Source organism: Lepisma saccharinum, chromosome 29, assembly GCF_977018435.1.
Source record: "Lepisma saccharinum chromosome 29, izLepSacc3.1, whole genome shotgun sequence".
NCBI lineage: Eukaryota > Metazoa > Arthropoda > Insecta > Zygentoma > Lepismatidae > Lepisma > Lepisma saccharinum.
Window position 1 is genome coordinate 24641911 of NC_139257.1, and position 19703 is coordinate 24661613.

Sequence of the window (19703 nt, forward strand, 5' to 3'; positions counted from 1 at the left end):
GAATTTGGCATTTTCATTTGGTTTAGGCATAACCATATGAACAGGTTTATGGTTGCCACAGTTTTTCAACTAACTTGTTTTTAGCAATTTCTGTATTCTTCTCATAAACACCATTCACCATTTTTCTAACATCAAATACAGTCAAACATCTTCGACACAACTTGTTTATTGTATTAGATTTGTCCAGTTGTTTTCTGACTAAAGCTTCAAGACTGTGTATCAGAGTGTAATGGTATGTGCCATCCCCTTCAATTAAGAGCAGATCAATCGGGACAGCAAAATCATTATCAAGTGTACTGATTCTGAGAGGTTCTATCAAGCAATTGCCACGACCAGGAGAACAAATAAATACATTAATAGATAATGGCCTACCATTGATATCTCTGGCCTTTTTTTTCAAATTTATCAATATTCTGAACTGACATTGGATATTCTAAGCCCTCCATTGCATCATCAAAATCATGTTCATGCTGTTTATAATAACTTATTCGCTCTGGATTATTTAAAACTGGAAACAAAGCTGCCTATATACTCCACAAGAAGCATTTTTGATCATTATTTTCTAGGTTGACCACGGCTTTTTTGTTTTTGATATTGGCAGGTAATGGCAGATGTGTAGAACCTTGTAGTGGTCTGAATTCAGAAATATTAATGTAGATCTTGTGTGGAGATCCACATAGGCTCCAACCCGATTCCTTAGCAGCAAACTCAGAGTGTTTGATAAGCAAATGGTCTATCAACCTGCTTAGTATTTTGTCTGAGTTTATATTTGAGTATACAGGTAAAGTTTCTCTTATGTGGGCCTGTGTAAATTTTGTGCCATTTGCTTTCTTATATTGAGTATACAATTTGAGGGATAGCTTATAAGAGCCATTTTGTGCATTTAGAATAGCCTGCACATCAGAATTTATACTGTTCAAAAAATTCTTAATGTCACATTTTGGCTCTGATACAAAACAGTAATCACTAAGTTGACCATTAAAACTGCTATGGATGGGTGCATAGCGTGGCTGCTTTGCTGGTCCAGCATTATCAGATGTTTCAAGCTTAATTTTTAAACCAGATGAAGATGTAGATGGCTGAGATGAAGTAGAAGGCTGTACATAACAAGTACCTTTATGCTTATATGTGAAGTATTCCATGCTATTTTTTCTGTGGCATTTTGGGCATATTTTTGTGGGTGTTCTGCATTTTTGTGGATCACAATTCCGTTGGTGCTTCGCCCAATTAGAGCTAGATATATTCTTATTGCATTGATTACAATATTTCTGATTTGGCATTTTTGTTGTTGGCTTATTATATAAGATTTCTTGGGGTCCAAATCAAAACTCTATACTTAATACAAAATATCAGTTGGGTTCAGCAGTGTGCTAAAAAAATTGGAAAAACCCACAGGTGTGTCAAGTAGACCAGAAGTAGATAACATATGTGGGTGTGGGTGTGCGTGGGTGGGTGTGGGTGGGTGTGGGTGCGTGTGGGTGTGCGTGGGTGGGTGTGGGTGGGTGTGTGTGGGTGGGTGTCTTTTATGAGCATCTTGGCTTAGTTTTAGGTGTAGCAAAAACAATATCTAGAGGGCAATTTTTTTAACAAGCTTATGGACAACAATTTGGCAGATGCAACTTTTGTACACATGGCCAAATCAATCTGAGGGGGGTCGTACTTTCTCAGGGAATCAATGAAGGGTTTTTTACTAAATGCTTGGATTCAACAGAGTAGCACACTTGAGCAATAAGCTCATATGGACATCTTGACATACTTTTAAGTATATCCAAATCAGTCTGAGGGGGGCTCGTACTTTCTCGCCCCAGTAATAGTATATTTTATACTACTGATATATTTTTTTTCATTTTTCCTGCTTTACGGTGCATAATATACACCAGCAAGTTAACCACAAGGAAATAAAGTAATTAGCTCACGAAACGGATTACATAAAAAATAACTCCATCGTAGATTCCAGCCGAGGTCACTCCCTTAATATCGTGTCACAGTAACTATCAGCCATGGAATCACTTCTTGGTGAGCAAGAGCAATTACATATTATTATTAATAAAATTAAATAGAATAGGATTATACACAGTGGCGGCGATTATGGGGGCGTGGGGTAGTTTCATCCCCCCAAATATTGGCACTTTTTGCCCTCGCAATCTGCGTCCTCTAACCAAATTTCCTGACACTCCACTCATATCCATTTCAAAAACAACGGAATAAAGAAATGAGTAACTTAAGAATGAATGACCACAATTAGAGGCAAACCAAGAGAGTGATCATGTGAGAATCCTTGAAATAATTTGATTTCGATCAGTCAAGTATGAGTTTTTAAACATTTAACAACGTTTTAGATGAACATCTTTTTATTACATGAATGCATTCGTTTCGTTGGTTCTCTTCCTACCGCGCCCATTTGCCATTCCTTTCTCTGCAACGTAAAGGTTGGGGGACGTTCGAGATTCGAACCCGAGGGCACGTGATCAACAGCCTGACATGCTTTGTCCAGATGTCGGCTTGTTTTGCCCCGTCGCAGGGTAAAACTAAAAAAGGATCTCTCTCCCCTATGAGAAGAAAGGAAACCTCGCGAAGTGACGCCCCGGAGACTTCGTGACGTGAGGTGATGCTCTTTACTAGGGCGAAAAGGAGGTAAAACATCACCCTAGTTGTTGCAATCAATGGCAGAATTGCGATGCAGTCCCATGTCTTCATCTTTGCTTATGGTCGCGAGAAATCCCCCCTTCCTTTCCCTTCTCATTTCAAGTGCTGGAGAGTAAACTTATACCTTGCAAGTGTCAGTCTCAGAATATTACGAGTATAGAGTGAGTTTTAGATACCCGGGTTCAATATCTCGAAATACCGGTTACATCGAAGATGCATAAAGTACCGGAAAATAGCGAAGGTACCGATATTTCGGTGTTGTCAATTCCTGAGATTCCGGTATTTTCAAGTAACGGTAAAACAATAACTCCACCATCTTTAAAAAGTATAACGTTTCTTATCATTCATATTTATTTTCTAGTCACACACTGATACATATGCACACATGTGGAGGCTGTGTGCCTGTGCAGTGCTTCTATCGGAAGAAAGTATTCAGGTACTGTTTCTAAATTCGTAAGCAACAAAAAACGAAAATCCAAACAACTATTTATGTTGGGTTATTTAGACACAGCGCGTTCAATTTAAAATTGTACCCAAATCCGCCCATTTACGAATACCTAACACAATGCATGTATTTGTTTGTAATGGTAACACGACGGCTGAATAGTCACGTAGCTTGGTGTGGAACAAAGAGGCAAGGAAATAGAAAAGGAAATTAATACTACTTACTCTCATGATGCTTTTCCGGTGGGTTCAATTTTAAATTGAACGCACTGCATATTTTACGTGGCTTTGCTTCCTGTTTTGTTAATCACGACGATTTTACATTTAGGTACTCCAAAGCAATAATTTTGTATATTCACACGTCAACCTGCCATTATCCTTCACATTTATGTTCTTACTTTATCAGTGACTCACTGTTAATTGCCATATTGCATAGTCGAACATCTAAGATAAGAAGGGCGAAAGAAAATATTATCGCACTACGTCTCGGTTCCATTCAGGGGTGAAACCGTTGCACATTACTCTAACGTGTCTGAACTGGATCTCCTACCTGCCCCAAAGGAACGATTGATTGAATAAATTGCTTTACTTTACTTCGCTTCTTGTGCGACTCTTGGCTAATTTGTGAAGATGAGGATCAGTTATGACATGATGAAATTGATGAATGCACACTCACAAACTTCCATGCCCAGGCCAGGATTCGAACCCGGGACCCCTGGCGCTGTAGCGCGATGTGCTAACCACTCTGCCTTCTGGGGCGGCCCAAAGGAACGAGTAGAAGTGGTTAGTTATCTAAATAACTTAAATAAGTTTGTTGGACGAATACACTGGCCGTTGCAGAAAATGGACATTGCTTTGCGTTGATTAAAAAGAGTCTCAAAATATGTTATCATATTTACTTGCTTCAAATTAGCATTTCGTTACGTAATTTTGTACAAGCTTCATGCTTTTCGCGTCTTTAAATATGTTCGCTAAAGAAGAGTAGTTGGATAGCCTCAGGCTGAATTTTCTTTAAAGAAAATACGAATTGATCTAAAGTTAAAGTATTTTCTGATCATTTTATAAATGTATTTAATAGTTCTGCTGTACACTCAGCGGCGAAAGAAACAGTAGGCGAATTGTCCACCACCATTTTCATTCAGTTTGTATTACACAATGTGATTATACTGAATTGAAATAATGACGTCAATATGAAGAGGGCAATTCCTGCTTCGAACCAACAGTGTCATTCCTTAAAAAAGCACAGGATGTAGAATAAAATGTAATTAAAATAGCAATGGACAATTTGCCTACCATTTATTTGCCTATGACTGTACATAGTAAAAAGAAAACACTCTTTGGTGGGTTCCTTTATTTTCCACAGTGGGCTTTCAGAACGCTACAAGCAATAACTAATTCTGTGCAACTTGCTTCGTGGCCTCCCTTGCTGGCAGCGTCAGCGGAGTAAAGAATGGCGGTCGGAAAAGACAGACGCAAAATTGCGTTTGCATTAGCTGCTAGTCACTACGTAATTCGTTTTTGCCATCGTTGGTAATATCTGTCCATCAAACTTGGTCCATCATCCACTTAAGAATTATATAACTGAAGTCAATACATGCGAACTACAAAGCAAAACGAATGAGTGAAGGGTGGGGGGTCAATTTTGTTTCATCGTTTACTATACGTGTCAAAGCAAAACTTTGGTCAAACCGCATTCATCAGTGGTATAACTTTGTTTTGAGTCCACGATTTGCATTATAGGCTAATCGGGAAGGACCTAAAGTTTAAAGTGGGATTCGAGCCTTTGAGCTATCTGCCCCAAGCAGGCATGAACGTTCGATCTTGGAATCCCTTCAGTACAAAGCGACAGCGTCGGGCATGAAACAATAAGGGAGGCCCTCATCTTTGAAACGGTAGGCAGAACATGGGTGTAACATCATCATATTGACTCTTCGTCGTTGCCTTGTAATCAAGGGGTACCGGGTTCGATGTCCGGTTAAGGCACATAGTGGTTCGGATCCCACTTTAAACTGTAGGTCCAGTTCCGATTAGGCTTACTGTGTATAAAGTGGACTTAAAACACCAAATCAATCTATCAATACTGACTCTTCTTCTTTTTGCTTCGTGTACATGGTGTGAAATCACTGGTTGAGGGGGACAAAGATCTTAATCTACACATACGTGCGCGCTAATATGTATACGTATTTTAAATACAATATTACTAATTACTAAATCACTAAATATTTAAATTTAAAAATAACATTATTAAATACATTTAAAGGATTTTTTTTACTTTTATAAATATCAGATTTGTATAAAGTAGCAAACTGATTTCTTTACTAAGTGGTTAAAGATGTCAATTAATTTCAAAATTGTTGAAATTGTTTTATTATGGAACAGCTGAAAGATTGAATGCCACTTTTGGCTAATCGCGAAGATGGTTTGATTTGGTGTTTTAAGTCCACTTTATGCACAGTAAGGCTAATCGGGACTGGACCTACAGTTTAAAGTGGGATCCGAACCACTTGTGCCTCCACCGGGTATTGAACCCGGGACCCCTCGATTACAAGGCAATGACGATACCACTGCGCCATGGGGGAGGCCTAATCGCGAAGATGGAAGTAGCTGATGTACAATGAAACCGATGAAGGGACACTCACAAATACCAATTCCCACTGCCCAGGCCGGGATTCGAACCCGGGTCCTCAGGCGTAGTAGTACGCCATGCTAACCACTCCGCCAAGAATGTCGGCGTAGCACTTGAAACATTGTGTTTAGTTTTTATATTAATATAAATCAATTAGGTTTCATTCTTATATTTATTGTCCCTTCTTGTTTCACTTTAATTGTGAATACGTTGCTATTGCTGTAGATCTGTTAATGATCTTTTGAAAGAGAGATTGTTGGGGAAATACCCCCCGTTGCACCTTGCCCTTGGACCTCTCCGCTCCCAATAGTTCTCAAGCACTCTCATCCGCCGAGAGGAGATCGTTTCGAGGGATAATGAGCAATCCAGTGTTAAGGTGAAAACCTTCCTTCGTTTCACTTCAGCTGACAAGAAAATCGCAAAACATCAAGTATAAAGAACAGATTGAACTGTTTGTGACATTTTGATCATTTTTGTAAGATTGTACGTCTAAGATGTACATGGTAATATTTCACTTACCATGGTTTAAACCAGAGCCCTTCATTTAATGAATATATTTTGCATGTAATTTTAGTTTTACGTTCAGTTACTCAGCGCTGGACCTAAAGTTAACTTCTCAGCCCAGACCTTGGGGTGCACGAGTTTGGGGTGGCAAAATGCTTTATCTTATTTAAATCTTATTTTCTTCAACATTCGTGAATTGTAGTGATAGTGAGTTGCATTTTATTGAGTATAAGAAAGCAAGCAGAGAACAACAATTTCAGTAAATCAGGCTGTGATTCCGCTCTTTGGAAAATTATTTCTCACTTATTGCAGACGATTATTTTACCAGAACCTTAGATAACTTACAGGAAATATCCCGTTTCTACCGTTCTGCACGCCCTCTCATATCCGCGTCGTGGTTAACCAGACGGTACAAATTAGTTACCTTCACCTCGTACTAATCCACACAATCCACAATACTTTCACAAAAAAAAAAAAAACTTGGAACGGTAGCCATATTATTGGTAGTATAACCTGAGCATTGCATTGGTTTGGTTTAGAGTACGAGATCGTTGTATTATGAAGTTTATTTAATTTTGTGTGGTGCCGCCAGTGTCACATGTTGGTACAATGCTGAGGATTTCGGTTTTCCCTTATATTCAATGACAACTTAAGGAAAGCTAAGCACTTGTTTATCGCAGAAGAAAATTGTTATAACAATGTAAAATGTGACAAATCCACAACAAAATTATATGCAAGGTAATTTCGTACTTTGTAAGTCACATGTATATAACCTATACTGAATGAATGAATGAATACTGCATTTTCAGTTCTTTGAATATTGCTAATGTATTAGGGGAGTGTACAGACACCCCCCCCCAACCCCGGTACGCTCTCAGACAAAAAAAATGTAGAGTACAAAGTAAAGTTGTTGCTATTGCCTTCGGTTTGTAAACCGATTGATTATAAAAAAAAGTGTTTTCTAAACTTTTTTTTCGAAGAGCTTGAATTTTCTGCAGCTTGCATTTGCAATGTATGACGTTGCAACCAGGAGACAGGACAACCTTACTTTCAAGCATTCGATCTTGATTCTCTTCTATCGGTATCTATGGTTGCCAGACCTTTATCTTTTATGCTTAAATTTGCTCTTTTAAATAACGTTGTTTTTTCAACATTAAAGCATAAAGTTGGTTTACACAGTTTAAATTGAGAATATTTTTGCTATACGTTTCGTGAAGCAATGCAGAGAGAACACGGGAGTGGGCATTCTTAGTACTCTCTCTTCCCACACGACCTGCATGTGTTTCTGAGGCAGTGGCAACCAAGTGGCAACTAAGTCCTCGCCCTCGACAAGGGATGGGGGAAAACCACTCGCTGTTGATTTTAGATGTTATCTGTAGAAGCACTTCGCAGGTTTCTCTCGCTCTTCCTGTGTAACTTGCGATAAATGCAGAATTCCTGTGTTGTGCGCAATCGAAGGCAAATGTAATAATAGACAAATTGCTAATCATTATGTTAATTAATTCTGTGTTCCTCAATGTCATTTTCAAGGGTCGGAATCGTCATACAGCTTCTTAAAAAAGCCCTGTCTGGGAAAGTAAATAATGGAAAAAACTATGGATATTTTGCCTGCTATAATGTTTGCCTTTGACTGTATACAGGAAAAGGACGTTTTGCTGTGGTCTTCGAAAACGATAGCGTCAAGGGGTCGTGGGTTTGATACCGGTGGGGATACGTGGTACAGTGGTACGGATTCCACTTTAGACTGTAGGTTCCGTCTCGAATAGCCTTTCTGTGCAAAAAGTGGCAATTGAATTCTTAGAAAATTAGCACACATTTCAAATCTTGGTCTTCTAATACACGATACATGTTTGTGCTTACAGTTGAAATGCATCGCCAATGTTAACACTAAACTAAGTGTTCCAGTGTATTTCTATTTTACGCCCATTTTCTACCTATCGGGTTAATCACCACATATACGCCGAATTTGCATACATTTCATATAGTCTGACTCTCTGGTTCATTCCGGGTACAACGGTATATCACTCATCTCTCTAGGGCAATTAGCCTCCGATCTACATTCATTTAATTGAAACTCTACATTTTGCTCAAAATCGGCTCGGGACCAAGGGGGTTACATGTGAAAATGACCTTAGGACTCAAAAGGTTAATGTAAGAAATGGTCGAAAAGTTAACAATGTTTCCCAGTTTTCTTTGTTCAACAAATGTAAAAGAAAAATCATGCTAAAACGCTTTTGCAAGTCAGTTGAAATACAGATGTCTGAAAGATAATGCAATCAAACCATGGCCAGTATCAATGGAAGGACTATTATGCCTACTCATTTTATACAGGCACACTTTGTGCTTGGGGGAAGTGGGTGGTCAGACGAGACATTTCCTACATCTCCCAAATAAATCAAGATTACATTCTGAGCTCCCAGCAGCCACTTACGGTTAACAACTTTTTACTTTAGAAAATATTTTAGACTAAATATTTTGTAAAAATTGCCGGGTTTTCCCTCAATTTTGCAAAAAAATATTTCTTCCTTGCTTCGATTGTAATATAAACGTTTCTAAACGTCACGTTATTTTGAAAGAATTGGCGACCTATTTCTATTTTGTTTATTTTTCGCCGCTGGTCTATTTCGTGAATGAATCGAGACAATGAGGTGGAATGATAACATGATGAAGGTACAAACACGATGTCCATGACTCCATATTATCGCGTTTATTCTTTAGATTTATCTAAACTTTGCGGAAAATTGTGAAAAAGTATTAACGCAATCTTTCAAACCAGAATTTTGGTAATTGTTTGAGATCCTCAAGATTGGCCCATGTAAGCAATTGGATCTCCGACGCTGTGCTTCTTGCTTGAGTGCGAAGGGACGTCAAGGGAGGGGACGGGGTGGGTGACGCCGTTAGTGGCTGATTCGAGGGTTGCCGCTTGAAAGTACGGAACGAAGGGAGACTATGCCATTCCTGTTTTCTCTGCTTTCAGGGCATATGGTTGTCTACGGAGCGAATGATTGTCTACGGTCGGATTAAACATTATTAACCATCAACGATTGGACCACAAGTTTTTTAATTACAATCTCGAAGAGAGCATAGTTTGAAAAACACCAAAAAAGCTGCTTTTTTTGTTCTCACGACGATAAGAAATTGAAAGCATACTTGAAAAAAATAGTTTTTTTTTAGCTTAAATCAGAATTCAGTAAGTTAAGTGTTTAATTTTTAATTTGAGTGCAAACTCCAGTAGACATAATTTTTAATTGGACAGTAGTTCGGCGGAATCTTTCTTTATTTTTTCCTTTATGACGCAGTGTTTGTGCAAGAGATCATGATGATTAGATATCAGGAGATATCGCTGTTTGTTAACAGCACATGTTAACAGCTTGTAAACCAATCACCTGTTCTCTGTCCCCTTAGCACATTTTAAGTCTAAGCACGTTTCAAATCATTCAGCAAAGTGTCATGATGTTTTACCTTGATTAAATAGCAAGTATTAATATTCTAATTAGTTTCATTCTGAATACTGAATACAAAATTCAGAATTATTTAATAAAATGTGTTTCAAATCGGAGACACTTGAAGAATTCAATTTATCTCGGAATGGAGTCTTGAGGCACGATCTTGAAAGATCAATCCAATCTCTTCCATCCTTACCGTTACAGATTTCCTTCAGGTCCATCTCAACGTTATGCCTCCATATTCGTCTTGGCCTTCCTACAGGCCTCTTACCATCAGGTTTACCAACAAGAATCCTGTAATCTCTTATTTCCTTTTCCAATTATATCACATGGCCTGACCTCGTAAGCCTTCTATAATACGTATTTATCTGTGTGTGTGAGTGTTTGTCTCTACATACACATTTTTGTACATGTATTTTTACTTGGTTAATTTTTCTTCGCTTTTCTGCTATATTTGGCTAATCGCGAAGATGGAGATGAGTGATGTGATGAAATTAAGGAGGCGACATTCACAAAGAAGATCCATGCCAGTACAGCATTAGAACGAGAGACTTATGGCGTAAATTGGATAAGGATCAGGAATTAATTTTAGTGCAAACATAAACATAAATAATGCCAAGAGTATCTAAAAACATTATTTTCTCATTTTGTTTAGTTGACCAGGAGAAGCAAATCCTTGGTAAGTTGTAACGCCTTTTCAAAAGTTCAGCGTTCTCTTAAGATGTATTAGTTACTATTGATCAGTTTCCTCCATAGACTAATTTTATAATTTAATTTAGTGTGATTCGGAATTGAACTAACGGGGAAGACACTGGTAATTCACCAGAAATAGACCCAAGTATCAATGTCAATAGAGGTGTCTTCAGAAACTAATAATCACCATTTGTAGAATTTTGCTTCTAATATAAACTTTCTTGAAGTAAACAAGAACAATTTCATACAATAATAGAGTCGTTGAAGAAACGTCTTGACATTTTATATCCAGGTCACGACCCTGAAATGTTTATCAATATTTCTTCATGATGAATGCTGTACGAGATCGGAGTAAACTATTAATAGAGTAAAATGTTAAGAGTTTACATGATATAAAAATTTACATCATCTTAAGATTAAGTGAGAGGACGGAGTTGATGAGATATTGTGGGTAATTCTTACATCAGGAAAGGTCCAAAAAATATGCTACGTTCCAGCGATATCATTAGATGAACTAATCTTTATTCAATTATCATCCGGTTGTGTTTTATATTTGTTCAATGTTTCAAATATTATATTTGATGATGAATGTGCCGTAATCATCGAGTAAGGAAATGCATAAACTTACTTTACGTCATCAAACCTGTCAATCCAATAGCAGGCTCCCACCTGGCTCTCAAATGCTATAACAAAGTAAAGAGGTGGTCAGCGAATCAGCTGACACATAAAGTACACATTTGTCTGTTGCTATGGAAACGGTGTTGCAAATGTATGCAAATTGTTGAAGGAAATCTGCCTCAATCTGTTCTCTATCGCAAGGATTCCGCTCATAAGGACCAGATAGCGGGTGGACTGAGGGAAGCAGTACAAGCTGCTGCAAAGCCTGGGAAGTGCAGTCCATCTTCCCTCTCCAAGCATCTTTCGTTCGCTCACTCCAGAGAATAACGGGACAGAGTATATCTGGAAACTTCACCTGTGCAACAGCAGAGAGCTGTTTTCCCCACCCTTTTGCAGAAGGATGCGGAAGTGGCCCAGTAGAGGGATTTCCATGGAGCACTTAATTGGAAGTTCCGCGTTGGAGCATAATTTGTGCTGGTTTGTAGGTGCTAATGTTTCTTTCCTGTGTATTGCAATGTATGAAACCAACGTTTCGAAATGGCCCAGTGTAAGATCGTACCTACAACAATGTGCTTAGAGTGTCGAGCCGGAGTTTGTACGTCTCGGGTTCGAGTCTCCTGGTAGTGAACTTGAAGCACATCCGGTATATCTGGGCTATTTCAAGTTTCATACATTGCAAAAGAGAAGAAAACAGTTCTCCAATGTAAGTCTGATAAAGTTTTCGGACAGAAAGATGTCAATTAGCTTCAAGAGTACACTTATATTTGCATCTCCATTGCGTCTAGCAAGTTAACCAAATGAAAGCTCGTACAGTCAACATAGGCGCTTGCATACCCTCTGATTAGGCGGTGCAATAGTCTTGATGAAAGTTCAGTCGGGAAAGAAAAATCTCCTTCTGTGTCACTGGTTTAGCTTTATTGCATCGATGCGCGCGTTGACACGGTCGTGCCAGAGTTAACCATATGATATTATTAATAGTCATAAGAATATATTTATCTCAATACAAATTGAGAATGAGCAACATGAGACTATATATTGGTATACGCGTGATACCTCCCAGGGCACGGGAAAACATTAAGATTTGCAGTAAATAGACACAAAAACACAGAACTTACATTTTAACATATGAATTCAGAATCTATTTATCTTGATTATGCAATTTAAAAATAGCCAACGTTGCACATCATAACGAAACTCACAAAAAGAAATCACAGTAACAGCACAATCTCTCTCTCATGCACTTCCATTAATCTAGTAACCTCCAGCCAAGATTCATATCTATCAGGCGGGGTGGTGTACTTCAACAGTCTCTTCATACGTCCGGGAAGGACATGTCATCGTAAATATGTATATATAGGGGTTGGACAAAAACATGAAAACACCTCGTGAAATGCACACCTGAATTCACATGTTCATTATTTCAACGTTTGTAGGTGGCGCTGCCGTATTCGTCCAATACCACTACCTGTCCAACCTTCGCACTACGTTGCAATCTTCATTTGGTGTGAAGACAGTGTTCTGTGCAGTTGGCAGTGGATCATGTCAGAGCTAACAGAATTCGAACGTGGGAAAATTGTCAAAGCCCGTGCGGTGGGTGCTTCCGCAGCCAGGTAGACGAAGTGTTTGGTGTTTCGCAAGGCACGATATTCAAGATTATGGCCGCATTCAGGTCGACTGGAGAAACCGCATCCGATAAACACCAGCGTTGACGGAAATGTGTGTTGAGTGATGGAGACTCCAGAACATTGCGTAGGATTGTGAGGAAAATTAAGAAGACTAGAGCTTCAAAAGTGACTGCTGAACTGAATGTCATGCTCACAAACTCTGTCAGCATAAAAACTGTACGAAGGAAGCTCCACAAGCAGGTTATTACTAGACGAGCTGCAATTCCCAAGCCACTCATCAGTGATCGAAATGCCTCTAAGAGGAGAGAGTGGACTAAAACATAAAACATGGACTATGGGGAAGTGGAAGAATGTCATTTAGTCAGATGAGTCCTGCTTCACACTCTTTCCGACTTGTGGCCGAGTTTATGTATGGAGAACGCCGGCTCAAGCTTACGATTCCGATTGTTTGCTGCCAAGGGTATGGACAGCCATATTGTGGTATTCTGTGGGGCACATCCTTACCCTGCTATGTCACGTCACTGCCAAGGACTATGTGACCATTTTGAGCGACCAGGTCCATCCCATGGTTCAAACTTTGTTTTCCAATGATGATACCACTTACCAAGACGACAAAGCTCATGTTTACACAACTCACATCGTCCAGGACTGGTTTTCTGAGCACGAGGATGAAGTGTCATATCTACCATGGCCACCACAATCGCCAGATCTCAATAATATTAAACCTTTGTTATCTATGTTGGAGAGAAATCTGCGTGCGCGATATCCACCTCCATCATCGTTAGCGGAACTTGCCAATGTTTTGCAGGAAGAATGGTACAACATTCCCAAGAAAACCATACAGGATCTCTATATGTCCATTCCGATAAGACTGCAGGCAGTTCTGCACGCCAAAAGTTCTCCTACACCATATTAGTCACGGAAATGTGTTTCTCGTTGGGTGTTTCCATATTTTTGTCCACTCCTTGTATATATATAAAGGGTGTATCAGAAGTCCCTTACCACCTCTTGTAAAATTCGCAGTGTTGTATTTTCATGGAATTTGATAGGGGCGGTACAAAATAGGCCTAGGGGCCACCTTTTAGTGAATATCAAGGTACGTCCGCCATTTTGGTTCCGCCATCTTGAATTCAACTTTTTTTATTTAAAATTATAGGTGGGTCATGTGTTACATGATCATAGGCTAGAATTTCGTCAGGAGGTCAAATCTGAACCATGCCGTTAACAACTGAAGAACGCATTCAGATCGTCAAACTGTGGGGTGGAAGAATTGCCCGTGCAGTGGCTGCCGATTTCAATCCAGAACGTCAAACTCTGTCACATGTTGCAGGGACACAGTTATTAACCAAATTCGAGGAGACGGCACGGTCTTGGACAGACCACGTAGAGGACGACCGCGGACAGTCACGGATGAGGTAACAGCTACGGCAGTGCTGGCCTCTTTCTCGACGTCACCGCAGCGAAGCACACGTCGTATAGCAATGCAATGTGCTATGAGTCACAGTTCAGTGTACATGGTGCTACAGAGGCACAAGTGGCATCCGTATAAGGTGCAAATGCAGCAATACCTCTCCGAGGACGATCCAGATCGCCGCGTGCAGTTTTGCAAGTGGGCTATCGCGAAAGTACGACTAAATCCAAACGTCGCTATGCAGACACTCCATTCCGATGAAGCAAACTTCTACGTAAATGGGGAGGTGAATAGGCAAAACGTGCGCTATTGGTTGCCTGACAACCCCACACATACAGATCCCTCTCAAATGACCGGTGCAGCCAAAATTATGGTGTGAGCAGGCATATGGGGAATACGGATAATCGGTCCTTTTTTTCATTCAAGGAAATTTAAATGTGGAATGATACCTGGGGATGCTACAGGAACAGTTACTGCCCCGTAGTTGGTTTGAACTTTCATCGCCTTGAAAATACTTCAATTTCTTTACGTATTTAATATAGTTTATTAACGCTGATAAGACACTAAATTTCTAGGTGAAAGTATAATAATATAGGGGCATGGACGTATGGAAAGGGGGGACGGGACAAGCGGCTCCTTACCCTTAAAAAGCGAAAGTCAACCTGAAAGTTTATATTAAGGCCTTAATTTCAAATTCAAGTGCTGTTTTTTGAGGGGGCAACACTATTATCGGGGTAATATACCCCATGAGAAAAATACCTTGCTTGTCCCTCATTGGAAAAACAATTGCGGACGTCCATGATTAGGGGGTGTCCCGTGCCCACGCCTATGACCGTCAACGAAGTTAGTATTTATTGATTGATTTGCTTTATTTTACTTCGCTCTTTGTGCCACTTTGGGCTAATTTGCGAAGATGGGGATGAGTGATGACATAATTAAATTCATGAACGGATACTCACAAACATCCATGCACCGGCCGAGATTTGAACCCGGGGCTCCTGACGTCGTAGCACTTTTTTAAGGAATCTAGTAATACGGTGTGTTTTATACAGCGTATGTTGTTACACTTGTGGGTTTAATTGTATCTTCTGCAAATATGCTGTTTAAAGAAACAATGTCGGAGTGTACCTCAAGTGGAATGGTCCTGTTTCGCAAATTCATGATGGTCCCACAGGGGTTGATGGACATCTTCTGTGTACAGGAACATGCAGGGTGACAAACGGGCTGAATCGAAACTAGATCTCCCACTTGGATACTCGACGTCATACCTGCTGTATCACAGACAGAAAGTATATAAAAAAAATATTTTCTTCTTTCAGACACTAAAACCTACAGGCAATGCACAAAAGAATGTGGTAAGTAAAATAATTCATTGCATCTTCATTAGATTGTTCATTAATACGCTATGCCATCTACAATTAACTTTATTTGTACAGCCCCCTTGTTTGTCCTTGTGTTACAATAGGCCTGTATGATTCTCTGCACTTCTTGACTCTCTTTGCACTCATGTGTCTAGTTGGTTACAAAGTGCAGTACAGTATATATGTTGATTTGGTGTCACGTATGTCAAAGGTCATCCAGAAATTAATGCCTCCTCTGCTGTAAAAGGTAAAAATTGAAGGGGCAACAATTGAAAAGTTTGTGCGAAAATAGATACACATGTTGGGTACCTACTAAGTGTATTCAAAATACTGTCCTTTGCTTTCGATACATTTCTGCCAACGTTCAACCCAATGCCGAAATCCGCTTTGGAAAAATGTCAGATGCAGGGGTGCCCATCCCCACCTCCCCCAAGGCCAATGGCGCAATCCTCCCCAAAATGATGTCATGTGTCTCCTCCCACCCCAAAAATCATATCATTCGTGCCCTCAAACCACATCGTAATCCCCACAGAGTAGTTAATTACGACAGCGTGTCTACCGAAAATAACTTTTCTCTCAGCTTTACTGAATACAGTTGATCTGCCCTTCCCCCATAAATAGAGGTGCCCATCACTCAACACCGCCTCTAAAATCGTTCATCATAATTCCCACAAAATATTTTTGTTGAATACATAATATCCTCAGGGCAATTATGTTTATTTGAATGAAATATCATGTTAAACTGTCCATTTCTTTTTATTGTTCGATTTTCGAAAAAAATTAATTAGCTCATTGATTGGTTAAATGTAGTAAATTAAATTATGTAAATATGCATATAAATAGTGTTTGTGAGTGGGTTTATAAAACTCACAATTTGAGTATTTAACACAAGTTGTTGCAAAACTTAAGATAAAGATAGAAAATTCAACCTTGGCAAACCAAATAACATGCTCCAGCCGCATCACCGATTCTGTTTCGCGAGACATCACAGAAACCTAGCTAGGAATTCTTAAGCTCAGGGCAATAACATAATACGGGTTTTCTATCAAGGAACTCATACCCCCCCGCACATGTGTTCTTGGGATAAATATATTTTAGTAACTCATAACAATAATTAAGTGGATTTTATGCTCAGTGCAAATGTAACTTGTTAAAGTAAAATTTTCCTGTCACATGAGGTTAGAAATGCCGATTAGATATATTTTTGTTCCAAATTATACACCTGCTTTAAATTAAGCAGTATGCTAACCAAAGCATTATATCTTAAGAAGTCATGTTATTAATTAACACCAAGAGTATCGCTTATATCTTGTAATGCAGTTAGAGTATAAAACTTCTCATTCACTTCAGTAATGCGCCAAACACGCATTCACGCAACACAGAATTGCGAGCGAAGCGAGCGAGAAAACTTTTATATCCATTTCTTTTCAGGCTTTCAAGAATATTAATTTAATGGGGTGTCAATACTTTTTAGGATCCCGAGATATTTAGTCTTTTCCAGCTTCTCTTTTGGCACGTTCCGGGTCGAAAACATGTGGATATCATATCACTGATCTGTATTTAATGTTCGAACTCTCTCTCCACTACAGAGAGTTCTTGACAATCTAAAATTTAACACTTTATCAAGAGCTTTCTATCTCCATGTGTAAATTTAATACTCAATCCTTCCACAAAAATTCCCATGCCAAGTTTAGACTTACTGTTGATATTGAAGAGTGGATATTGCCTCCTCCAAAGAAATGAATTCTCAGTCTTCACACAAGAATTTCCGCAACAGTCTAAGGCAATAGTAATACACAAGAATTGGATACCCCCTCAATTTAATGCTCAATCTCCCTCTAACTAAACTACCCGCCATAATCTAAGACCTAGAGTTGGATAGTGTCCCCCCCCAAAGTTTAATTCAGAATCGCCCCCAGAACCCAAGTGTAAAATAAGGCCTATATTTTGGAGGTGGATATTTCTCCCACCCCTCTCTTCGATAATACCCTTAAACACTTTATTTTTTCATCTAATGGATTAAATATGGTTGCATTTAAGGTGTAAAGTTTTTGCATACTATATTTTCGAAAAATATAGGCTATTAGTGTTGAATTTTATATTATTTGAAGAGGAAAAATCGCTCCCAAAAAAATATTGATGGCGGAACCTGCTCCATATTCCCATCCTGTGGGCACCCCTGGTCTGATGTTGTTTTTGACCCACGCATTCATAGCGAATTTACTGTCTTACAAGTCCTGGAAATGCTTCTGTCCACGAAGGTTGTTTTTGAGAGGGGCAAACAAGTGGAGGTCATATGGAGCTAAATCAAGACTGCAAGGAGTTTGGGGCATTACTGACAATGGCCTGTAACAACCCTCTATTTGCAAGAACTGAATTACAGCTCTCTGTTCTTCTCTGCAATTCATGTTGTTTATTTAGTTATCTGCAAATAAAAAAACTGTGTGCATTAATATATCATATTATATGTGTGTGTGAAGTTTAATTGTAATCCGATAACAATATGAGGAGTTATTAAGGTGGAGGCATTAATTTGTCGTCGACACCGCTTGCACTACGTTATGGAACGGTGTATAGTGTAGTGTATTGTCACGTGGTACGGTTTAACCTATCAAATGAACATATCAAGTAGCAGACAGGTATTTGTCGTATCATCTGAACTCGAACACTGTATTTTTTGCGTACAGCGTCTATTTGGATGAACACAATTTCCTTGTTCCAATCTCACTTGGGATGTGTACCCGCACTACATCTGGTGTCAAAAATGCACCGAACTAGATAGACTGAGCTATTATGTATTACAATATTTCATATTGCAGAGTCTGCATTGTAACCAAAACTTTTGTTAACATTCTTTCTGGTATGCTTTCATTTTAATATCAATGTATACAACTGGTGACAACAAACAATGATAATATTTGAGTTTATTTTTCTATTTTGGTGAATCCAGAAACAGGCTGGAGTCCGATATTTCATCAACTAGACACCTAAACATCAATTGACACAAATCATATGAGTAACATATATTGTCTAATTCTATCTAGATATGACTTGTGTGGTTCTATATAGTGTATATTTGTTTATAGGGTAGTAAGTAATACGCTGAGATTGGTGACTATAAGTTAGTCATTTCTGTGACTATCCCTTCCTCTGTGTCAATGATCGGTGTCTCAGAATTACGAAGACTAAATTTGGTAGACAGCTACATATGTCTTTAAGATTCAATTAAAACATTTCTTATTGGGCACAAATAGTTAGCACCTTAGTGCAAGCTTATATACTTTAGTGAAAAATTGAATGCAGTTAAGTGGAGAAAATCACTGAAGACCCTTATTCACATTGATATTTCAAATCCCTAACTACTGTCCTACTGTCAGGAATATGCAAGTGTGTGTGTGTGTGTGTTGTTGTATGCTCGTGAGTATAGGTAAGACTTCTATTCCCGTGTGCATTTTTCTCTTTTCCTTGTTTTTTTTGTAATTTCTCTTTGTGATTTGTTTCTTTGCTTTCAATATTTAACTTTTTATATATTTGTTTAATGTTGTTTTCTAATTTTCATATGTTAAATTTCGCTGTAAACATGGTTAAGTCGTAGAAAAGGCTACAAAGCCTTAACTTCGCCATGATATTTAAGACGCAATGAAATAAATAAATAAATAAATTCAGAGCAATAAATTAAGTCGTGAGAGACAACAATAGATCAAAAGTGACTTGTCTACATTTCGGAAATTAACAAATACAAAGATCTACTATTTTTCGAAAATGAGGATTAAGGAACATACTTGTGATATAATTTATGTCGCATAATTACATATACCTATCTGTCTGTCTTGGATAATAGATAGTTAACATTAATAAATTTTTAATGCTGAAATATATTCCGTTGTTTGGTTAGAACCAATCTAATATCTACGATTACGGAGACATTGCATCTCTCTTTGTTTAGATTCTACAAACATAACGTGTAGTATGTAGATTTACAGAGCTGTCCTGTCATGGCTCTATGAGCGTCCCATAATCAGCAGAAGTGGGGTATTGTTGGTGGACTACAATGGGATCCTCCCAGCTAGATCCAAATGATCCGCTGACCAACGACATTCATATTGGGAGTTAGGATTAGAGATGACAACTCGGCACTTTAAAAAGACATGTCAAGAAACAGCAATATGAGGCCATGGATGTTCCCAAGGTAAAATATTCCGGAGGTAAAATTGTCCCCCATTCGGATCTCCGGGTGGGGACTACTTTGGGAGGTCCCTGGACTAAGGATAAGATCTACATTAGGAATAATGATATTAAATTAGGCATCTGAAATGTTCTGAGCCTTTA

The 19703-nt window shown here is 38.8% G+C and overlaps 1 long non-coding RNA gene across 1 annotated transcript in view; it reads left to right on the forward strand.

Moving 5' to 3' along the window:
• The window catches only part of LOC145981441 (uncharacterized), a 58124-nt gene extending 39917 nt beyond the window's left edge, over nt 1-18207 (forward strand). The window contains exons 3-5 of the long non-coding RNA XR_014440962.1: nt 10322-10345; nt 15333-15368; nt 18194-18207. This is a non-coding gene — a long non-coding RNA (uncharacterized LOC145981441). The remainder of the gene's footprint in view (nt 1-10321; nt 10346-15332; nt 15369-18193) is intronic.
• The last annotated feature ends 1496 nt before the right edge of the window (nt 18208-19703 follow it).